At 45.7% G+C, this 16,931-nt stretch overlaps 1 protein-coding gene across 3 annotated transcripts in view; it reads right to left on the bottom strand.

The window, feature by feature from the left end:
• HSF1 (heat shock transcription factor 1) overlaps nt 1–16,931 on the bottom strand; it is a 100,639-nt gene that overhangs the window by 44,544 nt on the left and 39,164 nt on the right. The gene's annotated exons all lie outside the window — the stretch shown is intronic.

The raw sequence follows: 16,931 nt of genomic DNA on the forward strand, positions 1-16,931 counted from the left end.
CACACACACACACACACACACACACACACACACACACACACACACACGATCAAGAACTTCCAATGCAAAGGAAGAAGTTGTACAAAAGGAGAGAAAAGTGCTCATGCTACAAGCCACTGTAAAAAGATGCCAGTTGCGTTATTTTAACATCAGTATCAGACCACAGTTGGTAAATAATTTCAGGTTCAGATCACCACACTCTAAAAACAAGTCCTCCACGGGTCTTTAACCCGTAGTTTGGAACAGCCAATAAAACTGATTTCAGATGATCTCAAGCAGTGACTAAGCTCATAAAAAGCAGCAGCGCAGATAAAACACACAGAGCCCACATTATACACAGTGTTATACGCCATCAAAGCAATTTTAAAATCAAGCTGATGTTTGACTCTGAGCCAGCGTAGCTCCCTCAAGACTGGACTGACATGCAGAGGCCACGGCAAGAGAATTAATGTTTTGGCCCCAGCCGCTGGAACAGCTGGATCCTATGCAGCACTCGCACAGGGAGGCCATAAAACAACACATTACAGTTGTCTAATTTAGAGGTCATGAAAGCATGGACCACAGTCTTCACATCAGGCTAGACTAGCCAGAGTTCAGCCAAAGACGACTGGAGTAGTTAAGACAGCACATACGAACACCAGGCCTGCAATTAAGACTACACAAGAACCACACTGTGCACCACAGCGACTGGGGGAGGAAACCAAGTCCCTTTTTTCTGCCTCCATGCAAACCTGACAGGTGAGCAGCTTCCATGCATGCAGATCTCCTCCCACCCAGCTCCTGGGAAGAGAAGTTAACCATGCAGGTGCATAAAACTGGACTTAGTGCTAACTGAGGCTAGGTCTACACTACAGCGGGGGTCCGACCTAAGATATGCAACTTCAGCTACGTGAATACCGTAGCTGAAGTTGCGTATTTTAGGTCGACTTACCTGGCGGTGAGGACGGGGGAAAGCCGACCGCTGCCGCGCTGCCATCGACTCCGCTGCCGCCTCTTGTCGAGGTGGATTTCCGGAGTCGACGGCAGAGCGATCAGGGATCGATTTTATCGCGTCTTCACTAGACGCGATAAGTCGATCCCAGAAAACCGATTGCCTGCCGCCGGACCCTCCGGTAAGTGTAGATGTACCCTGAAGGAACCCCTTCTCCCGTTCACAGACAAAACTTTAGCTGCCCACTTTCTGAAATGGCAGCTGTTCCAACTAACAATGCTGATAGCGTACCTGCATTAGGCAGGCTTTAATTTGGTTGCCAATGAAACCTAGAAAGGATGAGGGGAGGGAAGGGGGAACAGCCTGGGCAATACCAGCCAGGGCTGGGAGATATCTTGTGATAACAGATGGCCCTCTCCTCATGCACAACCTGCGAAAAGGGGCTCTGGAAAGGCTGAAGCCAGTAGTAATGCTGTTTTGCTCAGATTACCACAGCATACGAGGAAATGGAGGATGGAATCCCTGCTAATGGAATGCAGCTGGTAGGCAAGAAAGACAGCTTCATCCACACAAGTACGCTCAAACACTAGCTCTTGCAGTCCTTTTCAGCATGGGGACCTTCTGCTACCTAATGAAACCAAGAGATCCCTGTGCTTCAAGATTTACTGTGCCTCTTCCAGAAACCAGGGCCTTGACAGTGATGTCTTATTTCCAGACCATAGCTGTGTACACATACCGATTTAACTCCTTTGTTGCACTGTCACATCTGTTAAATAAAAGCAATTTGGAAACTGAAGGTAAACCGGAAAACAGCCAGCTCTCTCCACAGATGCAGCAGTGGGCCGGAGCTGGGCAATCCAGGCTCACAGGAACATCACTTGAATGGATTATGACCAGCTGCAAGATATTTGCAGTGGGCAGGAGTTAAGAGCTCCATTTGACTGGCAGATTAAAGCTACTCTGCTGCAGTATGAAGGGGAGGCCTGTGGAGACTAGAGGCGCCTGCATTTAATTCTCTACCTGATCCAAGCAGGCAGGCGGCTGGCTCATGATAGATAATGCAGGCCGCTTCAGTCCCCGTAGGCCCCACCTCTGCATTATAAGCAAAAGACTGCACTCTGGCCACCCTGGCTGTAGACAGCAAAAGCTGGAACAGGATTAATTGACTTGTAGACAGCAATGCCTCACTCCAGAGTTGCCTGCAGGCAGCAGAGGAAGCATCCAACGTGTTTGGTTTAACTCATGAGGGGTTCATGTTCTGTAACAGAGAACTGGCTTTCAGGGGCTGCTGTCCCAGTTTCCAGCGGGGCTGCCGGCAGGCAAGGAGGAACCTGGGTTGCTTCCTGAAGCTACTTGCATCTGTTCAATTACCAAGAGTGAATAAAAGTTATCAAAAGTGTATCCAGGAAACATAGAGCCCTCTTTGGTCAGCTTCCTCATTACTGCCTTGGGAAACCCCTACCAAGGAGCTGAGGTGAGGGCCCATCTTTGCCATTATTCCCCCAGGGCAGTGCTTGGCTTGTACTTGGCATTACTACAATACTGGCACCCCTAAAGTTAGTATTGCTTGGACCTACAGCAATCTAGCTAACAAGTATTGATTATATTCTCTTTGTGCAGCAGCATGTGGAAGAGGCTTGCACGAGTCCCAGGTCTATGCTTTGGGGCAGTGGAATTCCTTGTTGAAAACTGCTCTCTCGATCCTTGGGGCACAAAACAGGGAGCAGAAGGGGAGAAAAGTAGATACTTCTTGAAAATTGGCCCTACTTTCACTGCAGAAGGTTGGCTTTTTAATGAAATGGCCCAGAAAGTCCTGATCTGCTCCAGGGTTTCCACTCTGACATTTCTAACATGCCAAAAGCAGCTTCCATTCACGAGAGGCACTCTGATACCATGACAAAAAGTGCTGTACAATGACCCAGACCGATAACCCAGGATTTCTACATTGCAAATTAACTAGCGCGCAGCCCACTGCCTCTGCTCTGTCCATGACCCCAGCTGTGATGCTCTACTCATCTGTTTGTCCCATAAGCATCTTCTCCTCTTTCCATGCCCCTCTACATCTAGCACACTCTCCTTTTCCCATTCACCACCCTCTCCTGCTGCAAGTTCCTCATGAAAACACTCACTACTCCCGTGAGACCCGCAGTGAGTCAGCATTCACGCTCATTCCTCTCTTCCTTGGAGATTTCCTTTTACACATATACAGGAAGGGAAATGCACCAAGATGTGCCCATACCTTAATTGAATACTGGCACGATCACATCACTGTTACCCTCGGCCCTCCTCTCCCCACTAGCTAACAGACGCCTTTCGGGGCAGAGATCACGTGTGCCTTCTGTGAAGAACCCAATCCACTGATGGACGCTATAAAGCAGGGGTCGGCAACCTTTCAGAAGTGGTGTGCTGAGTCTGCATTTATTCACTCTAATTTAAGGTTTCGCATGCCAGTAATATTGGAGATATCCTATCTCCTAGAACTGGAAGGGACGTTGAAAGGTCATCAAGTCCAGCCCCCTGCCTTCACTAGCAGGACCAAGTACTGTTTTTGCCCCAGATCCCTAAGTGGCCCCCTCAAGGATTGAACTCACAACCCTGGGTTTAGCAGGTCAATGCTCAAACCATTTAAACGTTTTTAGAAGGTCTCTTTCTATATGTCTATAATATATAATTAAACTATGGTTGTATGTAAAGTAATCAGGTTTTTAAAATGTTTAAGAAGCTTCATTTAAAATTAAATTAAAATGCAGAGCCCCCCGGACCAGTGGCCAGGACCCGGGCAGTGTGAGTGCCACTGAAAATCAGCGCACGTGCTGCCTTCGGCACACGTGCCATAGGTTGCCTACCCCTGCTATAAAGTAAAAGATTAGGGTGCTTGCACAGGATTTGTTTGCAAATAAAAAAAGTCCTATTCCCCTAGGTCTGCTGCTCAGAAAAACAGAGCAAGTTCCAGTTGGATTTCAACACAAGTACAAGGATGGGAAGAGAGATGGGTTTATACCCATAAAAAAGCCTATTTTTTACTCCTACCACCAGTTTACAAACGGAGGGGCTTCAGTTTAAGACACCATGCCCATCTTGCTGGAAAGAGGTGTTCTTTAACTACCTACCCACTGCTCCTGGACAGACCTTTTGCCCAATCCTCAGGAATGGACACAAGATTACAAGCTCATAAAGTATCGTGTAAAAAACAGAAAATATCTAGCCAGCAGGTTCACACAAGATCCTCTTACAGATTTTATGCCTTTGCTAGAGAGACTGGGCTTCATTTTTTCCACTCTTATGAAGCTGATGCAGTAACTCCTCACTCAAAGTCATCCCGGTTAACGTTGTTACATTGCTGATCAATTAGAGAACATGCTCGTCTAAAGTTGCGCAATGCTCCCGTATAACATTGGTTGGCAGCCGTCTGCTTTGCCCACTGCTTGCAGAAAGAGCAGCCTGTTGCAGCTGGCTGATGGAGGCTTGGAACCAGGGTGGGCTGGCAGCCCCCCATCAGCTCCCCTAAGTTCCCTGTGCCGCAGCCGCCCAGCAGGTTATCAATTGCCGGGCAGTTCAGCTGTCCCTCCCCCCACTGCCATGTGCTGCTCCTGCCCTCTGCCTTGGAGCCGCTCCCAGGAGCCTCCTCTTTGCTGTGTGTGGGGGGGGGGGGCAGGGAGGAAGGGGAGGGGAGAGGAGAGGAGGGGAGGTAATTTCAGGGTATCCCCCTCCCTTCTGCTCCTGCCCCCCGCTTACCCCATCTCCATACAGTGGGGGGAGGGCGGGATACGACAGGGCTCAGGATGGAGGGCGCTTGCTGGCAGCAGCTGCTATCTCAACTTGCTGATCTACTTAAAAAGGCAGTGTACATAGAGTGAGGTCAGCGTACTTAAAGGGGAAATGCGCATCTCTCTCTCCCACACACACAGTGTGTGTGTCTGTCTCCCTTTCCTCCATTGGTGCTGCCTTGTAGAGTGTGAGGCTACATTAACAACGTGTCAGCCCTTGAGAGCTCAGCTGAGTGCTAGTTCATCATTTAGCAGTAAGGCATTCCCTGGGAAATATTCCACCCTCTTCTACCCTCTGACTTCACCACCTCAACCAAGCTTCACAATCATCATTGCTGTGTACAGTATTCAATTGTTTTAAAACTTATAGTGTGTGTGTGTGTGTGTGTGTGTGTGTGTATGTGTGTGTAAAATAGTCTTTTGTCTGTTGAAAAGAATTTCCCTGGAACCTAACCCCCTCATTTACATTAATTCTTATGGGGGAAACTGGATTCGCTTAACATCGTTTCGCTTAAAGTCGCATTTTTCAGGAACAGAACTACAATGTTAAGCGAGGAGTTACTGTATTCAGAGAACAATTGTTGCTCTAACAACTATTCAGGAGTGGTAGAGAGAAAACAAGGTTGCAAAGTTCTACCTTTTACCCTCATTTTAAATTTAGAACTAGGAAAGTTGTTCAGCTACTCAACCCCCAAAAGATTTCAAGCAGCTTAGTGCCAGAAAGTGGAAGGCTTCCATTAACTTGGGTTTCTTAGCAGACTGACTAAAAGCTTGGATATCACCTAGTTGGCTTCATTATGTCCTAGCTCAGCTTTTCTCTCACCTAACACTGATGGATTCAATCTTTTCAACAAATGTTCTAATGCAAACTCTATCCCCTTAGGTCCATGTCAAATACTAATATATAGTATGTTGCTTTTGGAACCCTGAAATGATAAAGAAAGTTACACGGGTCAAAATTATTTGGTATGATTTACTGGGGGTTTTGCATATGGTAAACGAATTCTGGTGAAGAGGAATCATACAGCAAAGGCCAAGTTCTGGCGTCTGGGTAGATTTATTTTTATCAAGAGAAATTTTAACTTTTAAATTCTGTTAGCAACTGGGGCCTTGTAAAAGCGGCGGGCCTTGTAAACAGAGTCTGGTCAGCAGGAAGTGCTCTCAGCGTTCCATGGCAAAGCTTCACGCGCCAAGCCAAAGCAAAGGCAGTCCCGGAAGGATAGAGGGGGAAGCCGATAAAAACAGGTGCAGACACCATGGCTAGCCCATTGCTTTCAACAATCTGTTTAAAATTAAACTTTCGGATACACTTCAGCTCCCACTGGACAAAAGCAGAGCCAATGAATCACAACTTCTCTGCCTCACCTTCCTGCTTTGTGTTTCGCACAAGGGTAGTAGCACTTAGTAAAGCAAGTTGGAGAGAGAGTGTGGGGGGTACCGTCTGAGCATGGGCCATGCCTAGGAGAGGGAATCTGGCCCTTCCCCTTCCTCCCAGCAAAGGAACCTGTCAGCACGAACAATCACAAGATCCAGGGAGGATTTCTCCCTTCCTAACTCAAGTCTGCTGGGTTTGCTTCTCCACGCTGCTCCTACTAAATCCACCATCAAGCTTTGTTTGTCAGGGTTGTAGCATTAATGTGAAACCATTTCAGTATCTTCTTTTCCAAAACAGCTGCTGACCAGATGCCAATTCTACGTCACCCTAGTCTACAGAGGGAGCATGCGTACAAGTGAAAAGGTCTTCCAGTGCACGGCTTTGTGGCCAGGGTAAGAAGTTACAAAATAACGATCCCCTCTTTACAGCCACTTTCTTTCCAGGCCTGCTGATAACTCCCACCTACACTCCCAAGTTACAGCATTGTTTGTTCCTTGAGACACTAGCTGGTCTGGAGCCAGGAAGGAACATTATTTTCAGATGAGGAACACTTCAACCCCAGGCTGTGTGTGGCACTGTGAAAGAGCCAACAGCTTTTTAATTTCAGCTCCTCAATGTAAACCAAAACAGTTCCAGCCTAAAGATCCCAGAAGATAGATTTTGGCTTGCAGAACCTACTAAAACTGGAACGAAGGATCCAGGAGAAACAAAAACAGAGGAAGGCGGAATGGAGGCCAATAGAAACTGGAGCAATTCAACACTAGGCACTTTGTCTAATTTTAGTTTACGTATTGGTCACTCATTAGCCTCGTTTGAAATACCTCAGGAAGATAACCCAGCCAAAGGGATAGGGGTAAAACTAGGCTGTCAATTAATCGCAGTTAACTCACGTGATTAACTCAAAAAAAAAAATTAATTGCGATTATCACACTTTTAAATCGCAATGTTAAACAAGAGAATACCAATTGAAATGTATTAAAATATTTTTGGATGTTTTTCTACATTTTCAAATATATTGATTTCAATCACAACATAGAATACAAAGTGTACAGTGCTCACTTCATCATATTTTTGATTACAAGTATTTGCACTGTAAAAACAAAAGAAATAGTATTTTTCAGTTCACCTCATACAAGTACTGCAGGGCAATCTCTTTATTGTGAAAGTGCAACTTACAAATGTAGATTTTTTTTTTGTTACATAAACTGCACTCAAAAAACCCCAAAACAATGTAAACCTTTAGAGCCTACAAGTCCACTAAGTCCTACTTCTTGTTCAGCCAATCACGAAGACAAACAAGTTTGTTTACATTTACGGGACATAAAGCTGCCCACTTCTTATTTACAATGTCACCAGAAAGTGAGAACAGGCGTTTGCATGGCACCATAGGCACCGACTCTGTGGGTGCTCTGGGGATGGAGCACCCACAGGGAAAAATTATTGGGTGCTCTGCACCCACTGGCAGCCAAGCTCCCCGCCCCCCCCACGAGCGCGCTGCGTCCCCGCTCCTCCACCTACCTCCCAGCGTTTCTCACCTCCCCCCCGCCTACCAGCTGTTTGGCGGTGCTTAGGACTTTCTGGGAGGGAGGGGGAGAAGGGGGGACGTGGCGCATTCAGGGAAGGAGGTGGAGAAGAGGCAGGGCAGGGGTGGGGATTTGGGGAAAGGGGGTGGAATGGGGGCTGGGGTGGGAAAAGGTGGGGTGGGGACTTTGGGGAAAGGGATGGAATGGGGATGGGGCAAGGGCGGTGCAGGGGCAGGAAGAGGCGGGATGGGGGAAAATCGAGCATCCAGCGGGCAGAGGGGAAGCCGGCGCCTATGCATGGCACTGTTGTAGCTGGCACTGCAAGCTATTTATGTGCCAAATGCCCTAAAGATTCGTATGCCCCTTCATGCTTCAGCCACCATTCCAGAGAACATGCTTCCGTGCTGATGACACTCGTTAAAAAAAAAATGCGTTAATTAAATTTGTGACTGAATCCCTTGAGGAAGAATTGTATGTTTCCTGCTCTGTTTTACCCCCATTCTGCCATATATTTCATGTCATAGCAATCTCGAATGATGACCCAGCACACACTGATGCAGAACCTACAGAACTGAATCAACAAAAAAGAAAATCAACCTTCTGCTGGTGGAATCTGACTCAGACGATGAAAATGAATATGCGTCAGTCTGCACTACTTTGGATCATAATTGAGCAGAATGGGTCATTGGCATGGACGCTTGTCCTCTGGAAGGGTGGTTTAAGCATGAAGAGACACATGAATGTTTAGGGCATCTGGCAAGTAAATTTCTTGCGACACCGGCTACAACAGTGCCATGCAAACACTTGTTGTCACTTTTAGGTGACATTGTAAACAAGAAGCAGGGAGCATTATCTCCTGCAAATGTGAACACACTTGTTTGTCTGAGCGATTGGCTGAACAAGAAGTAGGACTGAGTGGACATGTAAGCTCTAAAGTTTTACATTTTGTTTTTTTGAGTGCAGTTATGTAACAAAAAAAATCTACATTTGTAAATTGCACATTTACGATAAAGAGATTGCACTACACTATTTGCATTAGATTAATTGAAATTTTTTTGTTTTTTACTGTGCAAATATTTGTAATAAATATGAAGTGAGCACTGTACACCTTGTAGTCCATGTGGTAATTGAAATCAATATATTTGAAAATGTAGAAATATTTAAATGGTATTCTAGTAACAGTGCGATTAATCGTGATTAATTTTTTAAATCACACTACTAATTTTTTTAATTGCTTGCCAGCCCTAGTTAAACCGTGTGCCCTTTTCCCCCAGCAGATTCCTGTGATTTTCTATGGAAAGCTATCAAAGTGAACACCAGTTTCTATTTTAAGCACAGGTCAGACGCTGAAATAACTCGCTAGTACAGATCCATGCATGGCTGTCAGAGCAAAGGAAACACCGCAACAGGCTGTCGAGAGGAGGTGCAGCAAGGAACCAGAGTGGTGTTCAATGCACTGCACAAACAAGCCGGGTGAGTGAGTAGGGGAGGCGAGTCAGTCATCAAAGCTTGAACTGGACACACAGAACTGAGAGGAGAGGGGGCAATTACACAAGTGATAAGCATGTGGCTGTAGGTAATCCCAGAAGTCGAGGAGCTCCAATAAGAACACTGGGTTAACAGGTTGATCTTTGCTTGGAAATATTAATTGTTCAGAGCCATGGACTGTTTTTGCTGGTCTGTGTAATCACCAAGATGACAAACGATTACTGCGGTGTCACAGATAGGACCTGCCCACCTCAGCCTGGCAGTTTCAAACCGCTATTTCTATACTACATTTCTTGAGATGTCCTGGATTTAGTCCTTGATGAGGATAAATCTGACACTTTAAGGTGAACCATCTGAGTTAGAGCACAAAAAAGCAGGGCTTTGGAGCTGTGCTCCAGCTCCAGGCAAAAAACTGCAGCTCCACTGCTCCGGAGCGGCTCCGCGCTCCAGCTCCGGGCAAAAAACTGCAGCTCCACTGCTCCAGAGCGGCTCCGCGCTCCAGCTCCGGGCTCCGCTCCAAAGCCCTGCAAAAAAGCAGCTATAGTTTTAGACTATGTCTACTTTGCACTTTTGTTGGTCAGGGTGTGCCCTCCTGATGGACAAAAGTTTTACAGACAGAAAAAGCCAGTGTGGACAGTGCTTTGTTGGTGGGAGGCTCTCTCCTGCTGACAAAGCTACCGCCACTCATTGGGGATGGCTTTACTGTGCCAGCAGGAAAGCGGCTATAAGGGAGACCTTACAGCGGCACAGCTGTAGCGGCACACCTGTGCCGATGTAAGGTACGCAGTGTAGACAGAGCCGTAGTCATGAATAACCCCTTATACATTGCAGTAACCTAGGAGGGTCTAAATCTTCAAGTGCGCCAAACAAATTCCACGTTGACCTCAATTTTTCATGTGTTCAGCCTAAAGGGTCATTTTCAATGAGTTAAGCACCTGATAATGGGACTGAGAATACAGCAGGAGGGAGGTTGTAACTCTGAAATGTTAAAAGAAAAAGAAACATCATGGTGGTTCTTTTAAATGTTTACAGCTGAACATTGACTTACCGCAGTTTTGAAACTTTACTACACAGAAGGAAAATGCTGCTTTCCCTTTATTTTTTTAGTAGTTTACATTTAATGCAATACTATACTGTATTTGCTTTTTTTGGGGGGGGAGGGGTCTCTGCTGCTGCCGGATTGTGTACTTCCAGTTCCAAATGAGGCGTGTGGTTGACCGGTCAGTTTGTAACTGGTATTCCTAACTCAGGTTCTACTGTAAAAGTACAGCTCAACCTTAACTATAGTGATGCTCTTGCAACCTTAATTCTGAATGATCACTGCAGCTAGCTAGAGTATGAAAGCAACAGAAATCCGTGCTGCTGCCAGGGTGCCAGAATGAAAGATGTCTCCTTGTTTCTTTAGAAAGAGGCCAAGGGAGCGTTTATGCTTTACGTTCCCCAGGATGAGCTGCTCTTTTTACATATCTTTCTGTGCAATGCAACTTAAGGAGAAAAATCCTGAGGTGATGCTGCCTTTAACTCTCCCAAGCCACAAGGCAAGAATCTGACTGAGCAGTAAAGCCTGTCTTACCGGATGCTGCCATTCCAGACAGTGTCACACAAAGCATTTCTGATTGCTCAGAGCCCCAAAAAGGAAAGGGGAAAAAAAAAAAAAGATAGGAACCCCCCCTCTTCCTGAGGAAGACGCATCAGTATATTTGCTTGTCTGACATTAAGAGTCCACAAGCTGAGCTCAGAGAACCAGGTGTACTCCAGGGAAGTCATGTCCTAGCCTGCAAACTCTCAGCCCCGTGGAGCACTATCCATTCCTGCTGAATGAGCTGCTGACAAGGAAGGATAAATATTTTCATACCCCAAAGTTTAGTACGTCTACTACTTTCTATCCCTGATGACTACTTTCTATCCCTGATGCCAATGGTAAAGACTAGCAGCAAATTATCCAGTCACGAGCAGTATTATGCTGGTGAACTTGAACTTAATTGCATTCTGCAGTTTTTCAGGCAGACTGCATGAACTAAGCAAGTCAATGTGAGAAGACTTGAGAAAGTCTGTTCACAGTGGTGCAATAAAGAGATAGTTACAATGAGCATTATATTGGATTTGCCCGAGATGATGTCTAAGTCAAACCCAATAAAACCGCCACAGTCTTCTCTTTGCTGGCTCCAAGCCACATGCACTTTCAATATGCTACAGCGATCTTACTCTCAACAGGAGACAAGCTGTGACCATAAACTCTCTTTAATATCAACAAAAGGGTCTGATATAAATTGCATCTGGTATTTTTACATGAGTGAAAAAACTCAAAACCACACCTTTAGATACACAAAGAAAGAAGAATAGTATACCAGGCTCTGAGAACATGGCTTCAAGCTTGTGGTCCAACAGAGGCCACTTACCACACTTCAGCAAAAGGTGCTTTACAACAAATACAAACGCATTCAGTTTTACATAAATTCCTAGGCATGGCTCTGCTCTGCCAGCATGCACTGGGCAGACTGAACTCTATTTACTGCATCAGAAATATCTTCGTAAGAGAGACCTGAGTGTTTTGTTGAGAGAGATGTGGCTGAGTAGTGCATGAGTCACCACCTCTCTCCAGATCTGTATGAGGAGGATACTACTTGCCAACTTCCCACAGAGTTTGAGGATTTAGATAATGGCTGTTAAACATTTTGGACAGGAAAACATTAGGTAACTTAGTATTGTTACAATTCTATACAAATCATTCCAATTTTGCACTAGTGACTCCTAAACGGTTACAAAATAGCTGACTAGTGCATGGCTGAGCAGCTGATTCAGTCAGATTAGAGGCCAATGTGTAGCAAAATGGGTAAGCAGCATTGTTTACGTTCTCATCTCTTGCAATTCCTGCTGGGTGAGGGCATCTTGACCTGCTAAGCTGTTAATGTTCTTACTTCAAAGAGGGGACCAGGACTGCATTGCCTAAAATCCAGTCAGAAGCAGGGACAGGTAAGCTTTAAGGGAGGGGGAAATGTTGACAGGAAGTCATGCTGAGTGTTAGGAACTCAAGTTTCATACCAGAGATTGTTTTATGGATTCAGAGACTTTAAGGTCAGAAAGGACCATGAACTATTGGGATCATCTAGTCTGACCTGTATATCACAGACCATCAGACTTCCCTGAATCAACTCCTGCCTCAACCCCAACAGGCGTGGTTGAACTAAAGCATCTCTTAGGGTACGTCTATACTACCCGCCGGATCGGCAGGTAGTGTTCGATGTATCGGGGATCGATTTATCGCGTCTCGTCTGGACGCGATAAATCGATCCACTAATCGACGCCCGCACTCCACCTCGGCAGGAGGAGTAAGGGGCGTCGACGGGGGAGCCGCGGCGGTCGACTCGCCGCCGTGAGGATGGCCAGGTAAGTCGAACTAAGATACTTTGACTTCAGCTATGCGAATAGCCTAGCTGAAGTTGCGTATCTTAGTTTGAACCCCCCCTCCCCCCCCAGTGTAGCCCAGGCCTTAGAAAAACATCCAATCTTGATTTTAAAGTTTCCAATGATTGAGAATCCACTACTGACCTTGATGAATTGTTCTAATGGTTAACTACCCTCACTTAAATTTTCACCTTATTTCTAGTTTGTCTAGCTTCAACTTACAGTTATGGGAACTTGTTATGTACATTAAATTGAAGAGCTGTCTATCAAATTACTTTTCCCTACGTAGGTATTTAGGCTCATTAAGTCATGCCACACCTTCTCTTTGATAAGCTAACTAGACTGATCTCCTTGAGTATCTCACTATGAGGCATGTTTTACAATCGTTTCATCACTTGGGTGTCTCTTCTCTGAACTCCCCGATTTTTCAATATCTTTCTTGAAGCAGACACCAGAACTGGACATGGTACTCCAGGAATGGCCACACTAGTGCCAAATAGAGAGATAAAACCACCCTCCTACTCTTGAGCTCCCTGTTTATATACCCAGTAGTTCTTCTGGCCAGTGTCGCACTAGAAACTCGTTCAAGGTCATGGATAATTAGCTGAAGTCTTTCAGAATCACTGCTTCCTAGGATCCTGTAAATATGGCCTACATTCTTGGTCTTTAGGCAGATGACCTTGCATTTGGCCAAGCAGCTGATTTACACACGTTTTAGAGGAAGCATGTTTCACAAGCCTCTGATATTCACTTAGGCTGAATTCACACAATTCACTCTTTGGTTGGCTGTCATGTGTACATTTATTTCCAGCAATGGGGACATGGAAGAAGAGAATTTTGCTGGGAAATTCAGGGAGCAAATCTGAACTTTCTTTACAGTGGAACTTTGGGGCACTTTTCATAAAACTTCTCCCCACAAAACTGACCAGTCTTCCTTTTGGTCACAATAAGTTCTTCTTTACTCTGATTCTTGAATTCTGGCTATACCTCCTCACACACCACTGGGGTTCAGGAATATCTTTTTTTTTCTGCAAACTCTCTAAAGTAGTCTACGCTATCAGTACATGAAAAGAGCATAGAGAACCTCACTGTATTCTGCACCCCATATTCTTCATATAGTGTTATATATATATGATAGGATTATGGCATAATTATGATGTATTTTATGCAAGATGGGTCATGTGAGATATCATTGGAAAGATTATGATTTACTGAATATGATTATCCTATTTGTGTGCATGTATCGTTTCTGTATCTGAAGTTAGTCACTATTCCTATGTATCGGTATTACAAATGTTTACACACCTGGGGAACGCCCACTAGACAAGATGGTTTCATTCTGAAAAGCTGGATGGGGAAGGGCCATTAGAGAAAACAATAGGCCTTAGAAGAAGCTTATCTCCCACCCAGGGGCCTTCCTGAGGACCCTACAAACAGCCTCCCAGTAATGGCTGCTGTGACACTACAGGGACATGTGACCAGGTCACCTGGTGCTGGTCTCCATCTTGGGATGTCAGCATTTTTCCACAGACTGGTCTGGGAACCAGGCTTTGAAACAAAGGGTTCCGCCATATGCAAAAGCTACATAAGGCAGGGGAGTGACATCATCATGGTTCTTCACTGACTCCCCACCCAAAGAGACTCCTGGAAACACCTGAGGAACAAAGACTGATCTGGGGGAAGTGCTGGACCCAGGCTAAAGGGATTTTTAGCCCGTGAATGGAACACCTGGGGATTCCAAGCTGTGCACAAGTGCAGCTTGCCCCTTAAGAACATGCAGCCTGCTGGTATCATCCCTTAATTAGGGTGAGGATCTGTTATTCATATCCGATCCATGTAGTATATTAAGCTTAGTTTGCGTTTTTGTTTATTTGCTAGGTAATCTGCTTTAGTCTGTTTGCTATGCCTTATCACAAAAATCACGAAGTTAATAAACTTGTTTTTGCTTTGTCTAAAACCTGTGTGTGTGGGGGTCATAACTTGTGGTAGAAAGCAGTTGTAGATTCCTCTCCACAGAAAGGACCATGAACTATTGGGATCATCTAGGGAGGGGGCGAATTTAATGAGCTTACGCTGTACAGTCCCCTGTGCAGTGCAAGACGGTATAATTTTGGGTTTACACTCCACAGCGGGTGCCTGAGGAACTAGGAAGTTCCCTAGCTGGAGTCTTCCCATACAGGGCTGATCACAGCGTCTGCATGTAACTGCAGCTGGGTGTGTCCCTGCCTGTATGGGTGCTGGTGACAGAGCAGGCTGGAGCCTGGAGAGAGCCTGTCACAGCAATACAGTGTCAAGGGAGCCCAGGCTGGTGGGCTCACTGGTACCCCAGTTCCAGGTGGCACCCTGGAGGGAACCCATCACACTCATCTTTAGCCAGAATGAGCCAAACTATTGCAGAGTAAGGCATGGTCTCTCCCACTCCCATGTACACTAGTTCTTCCAGATTATTTCTGTAACATCACAACAGGAAGCCATCACTGGTCTGGTCATCTTATCTGTCAAGCGAAGCAGCAGGGGTGGCTACAAGCTTTGCAATAGGAGCCCCGCGATGACTGGCCCATACATAATAATGGGGGAGGCCTATTTAGAGGCATTATCAGCATGTCCCAGAAGGCTGGAAACTGCTCGAAAAGTCCATGCCTGGTCTGCTCATTTATCTTTATCTCTCATTTCTTCGGGTGGCTGGTTTCCTTCACCCCACAGATACAGAGTGGTGCCAGCCTCCTGCATATTTTAGCTACATTTTACACTTGCATACTAAGACTAAACCCCATTATTCCTACACAGCAATACAATTCTCTGCTCATCCTCTGGTCCTGCTAAGGCAGGATTCCAACACTTGAATAAAGACCTGACTGTTGTCTGTAACAGCCCCTGTAGTGACTAAAGGGAACAGTAGTTGGAACTGAAAGATCTTAAAATGTACATAAGCTCTATATGAAGTTTTAGAAGTGACGCTTGCAATAGACATCCCAGAGACAGAGGGAGAAGGAGAGCAAGGACAGAGGCTGGAGAGATCCCACAGCAGAGGAAATAAGATGTAACGTCACCACCTGAATGAAAAAGGAGCGGTAAGAGTTAGGGTTCAAACCAGGGGAGGGGACTGGAGAAAATATTAAAACAGAGATCAAGAATAGCAAAAGCTAGACGGATGCCAGCTAGGATGAGAACAGAGCTGGGTTCAGAGGCCAAATGCAGATCAGCAGCCACAGGACCGAGGTTAACATGAAGTATGCTCTGGGAGGGATGTGTAGACAGGCAAGAGGAGATTATTTTCTTCAGAACCCTGCTAAGGAAAGGGAAGCTGGAGACAGAATGAAAGGGTGGCAATCCAAGTATAAGGATGAGTAGGTGCTATAGAGGGAGGTAAGAGCGGAGGGAAGCAGCTGTATTTATCACAGACAGGGAACCTGCAGGAGGCTGGGAAGATCTAGAAGTTGGACAGGGGTAAGATGGTTGGAAGAGTCATCACAAAAGTCCCTTGTCATGGAGAAGTGGCCTATAGCCAGCCTTCATCTGAATGCCATGGACCATGCTCCTCCACAGGGAGCACGGCCTGCCAAAGCAATTGTACCATTTCTCTACTGAACGCCTAAGTGTTTGTTTGAAACTTAGTTCTATGAGAGGCACCTTGCTAGTTTATTACACAAAGTACAACATAGATTTTGTATTTCTGGGTCAATAATTCTCTTCCCATTTGCAGGGGAAACAATGATGCTCTGAACCCTAGTGGGCAGTATCTCCTCTCCAGAGCACTGCTGTATGCACTCCATCTAGTGGCTTACACAGGCACTCAGTTCACAGTCAATGATGTTCAGTCTATTCCCACAGGGTAGTGGGGTAGTATCAGTACAGACTACGGAGATCTACAATTCCACTTGAACGTCTTCATCTTTAATATACAAGTATGGTCCCAGACATTAAGTCATTGCATTTGATGCAAGAAGTAGCCACAGAGAGATAAGCACTGCATGCTGGGATCTCTAGTCTCTCTGGCCTGTTACTATCTAGTAAAGATGAACTCTGCAGCAAATTACTCTTATGCAAATTAGATGTGCCTTTTTGGCCCCCAGGGAAGAGTTACTTATAATTACAGCAGCACCTACAACTCCCCAATCTGACTGGGGCCCGGTACATTAGACACTGTACAGACACGTTACCTGTTTGGACAGTAGCCGTCATCCGCCAAAGAGATGGCAGTGGGGCTGCTGCTTTTCTAAAGAAGCAAGATGCCAGTTTCTATTGCTAAGAAAAGGTGCAGGAGGCAATATCTTTTATTGGACCAGCTTCTGTTGGTGAGAGAGAGCAGCTTTTGAGCTTGCACTGGGCTCTTCTTCAGGTTTCTTAAGTTTCTGTTGCTGTCATACCAGCAAGTCGTCAGTGGCTGTGTGTATGCATACGAATAAATAGGAGTGACAGAAATACATCTTAGGAGCAATGAA

The sequence above is a fragment of the Terrapene carolina genome, unplaced genomic scaffold (assembly GCF_002925995.2).
Source record: "Terrapene carolina triunguis isolate 2854851 unplaced genomic scaffold, T_m_triunguis-2.0 Scaffold58, whole genome shotgun sequence".
Classification (NCBI taxonomy): domain Eukaryota; kingdom Metazoa; phylum Chordata; order Testudines; family Emydidae; genus Terrapene; species Terrapene triunguis.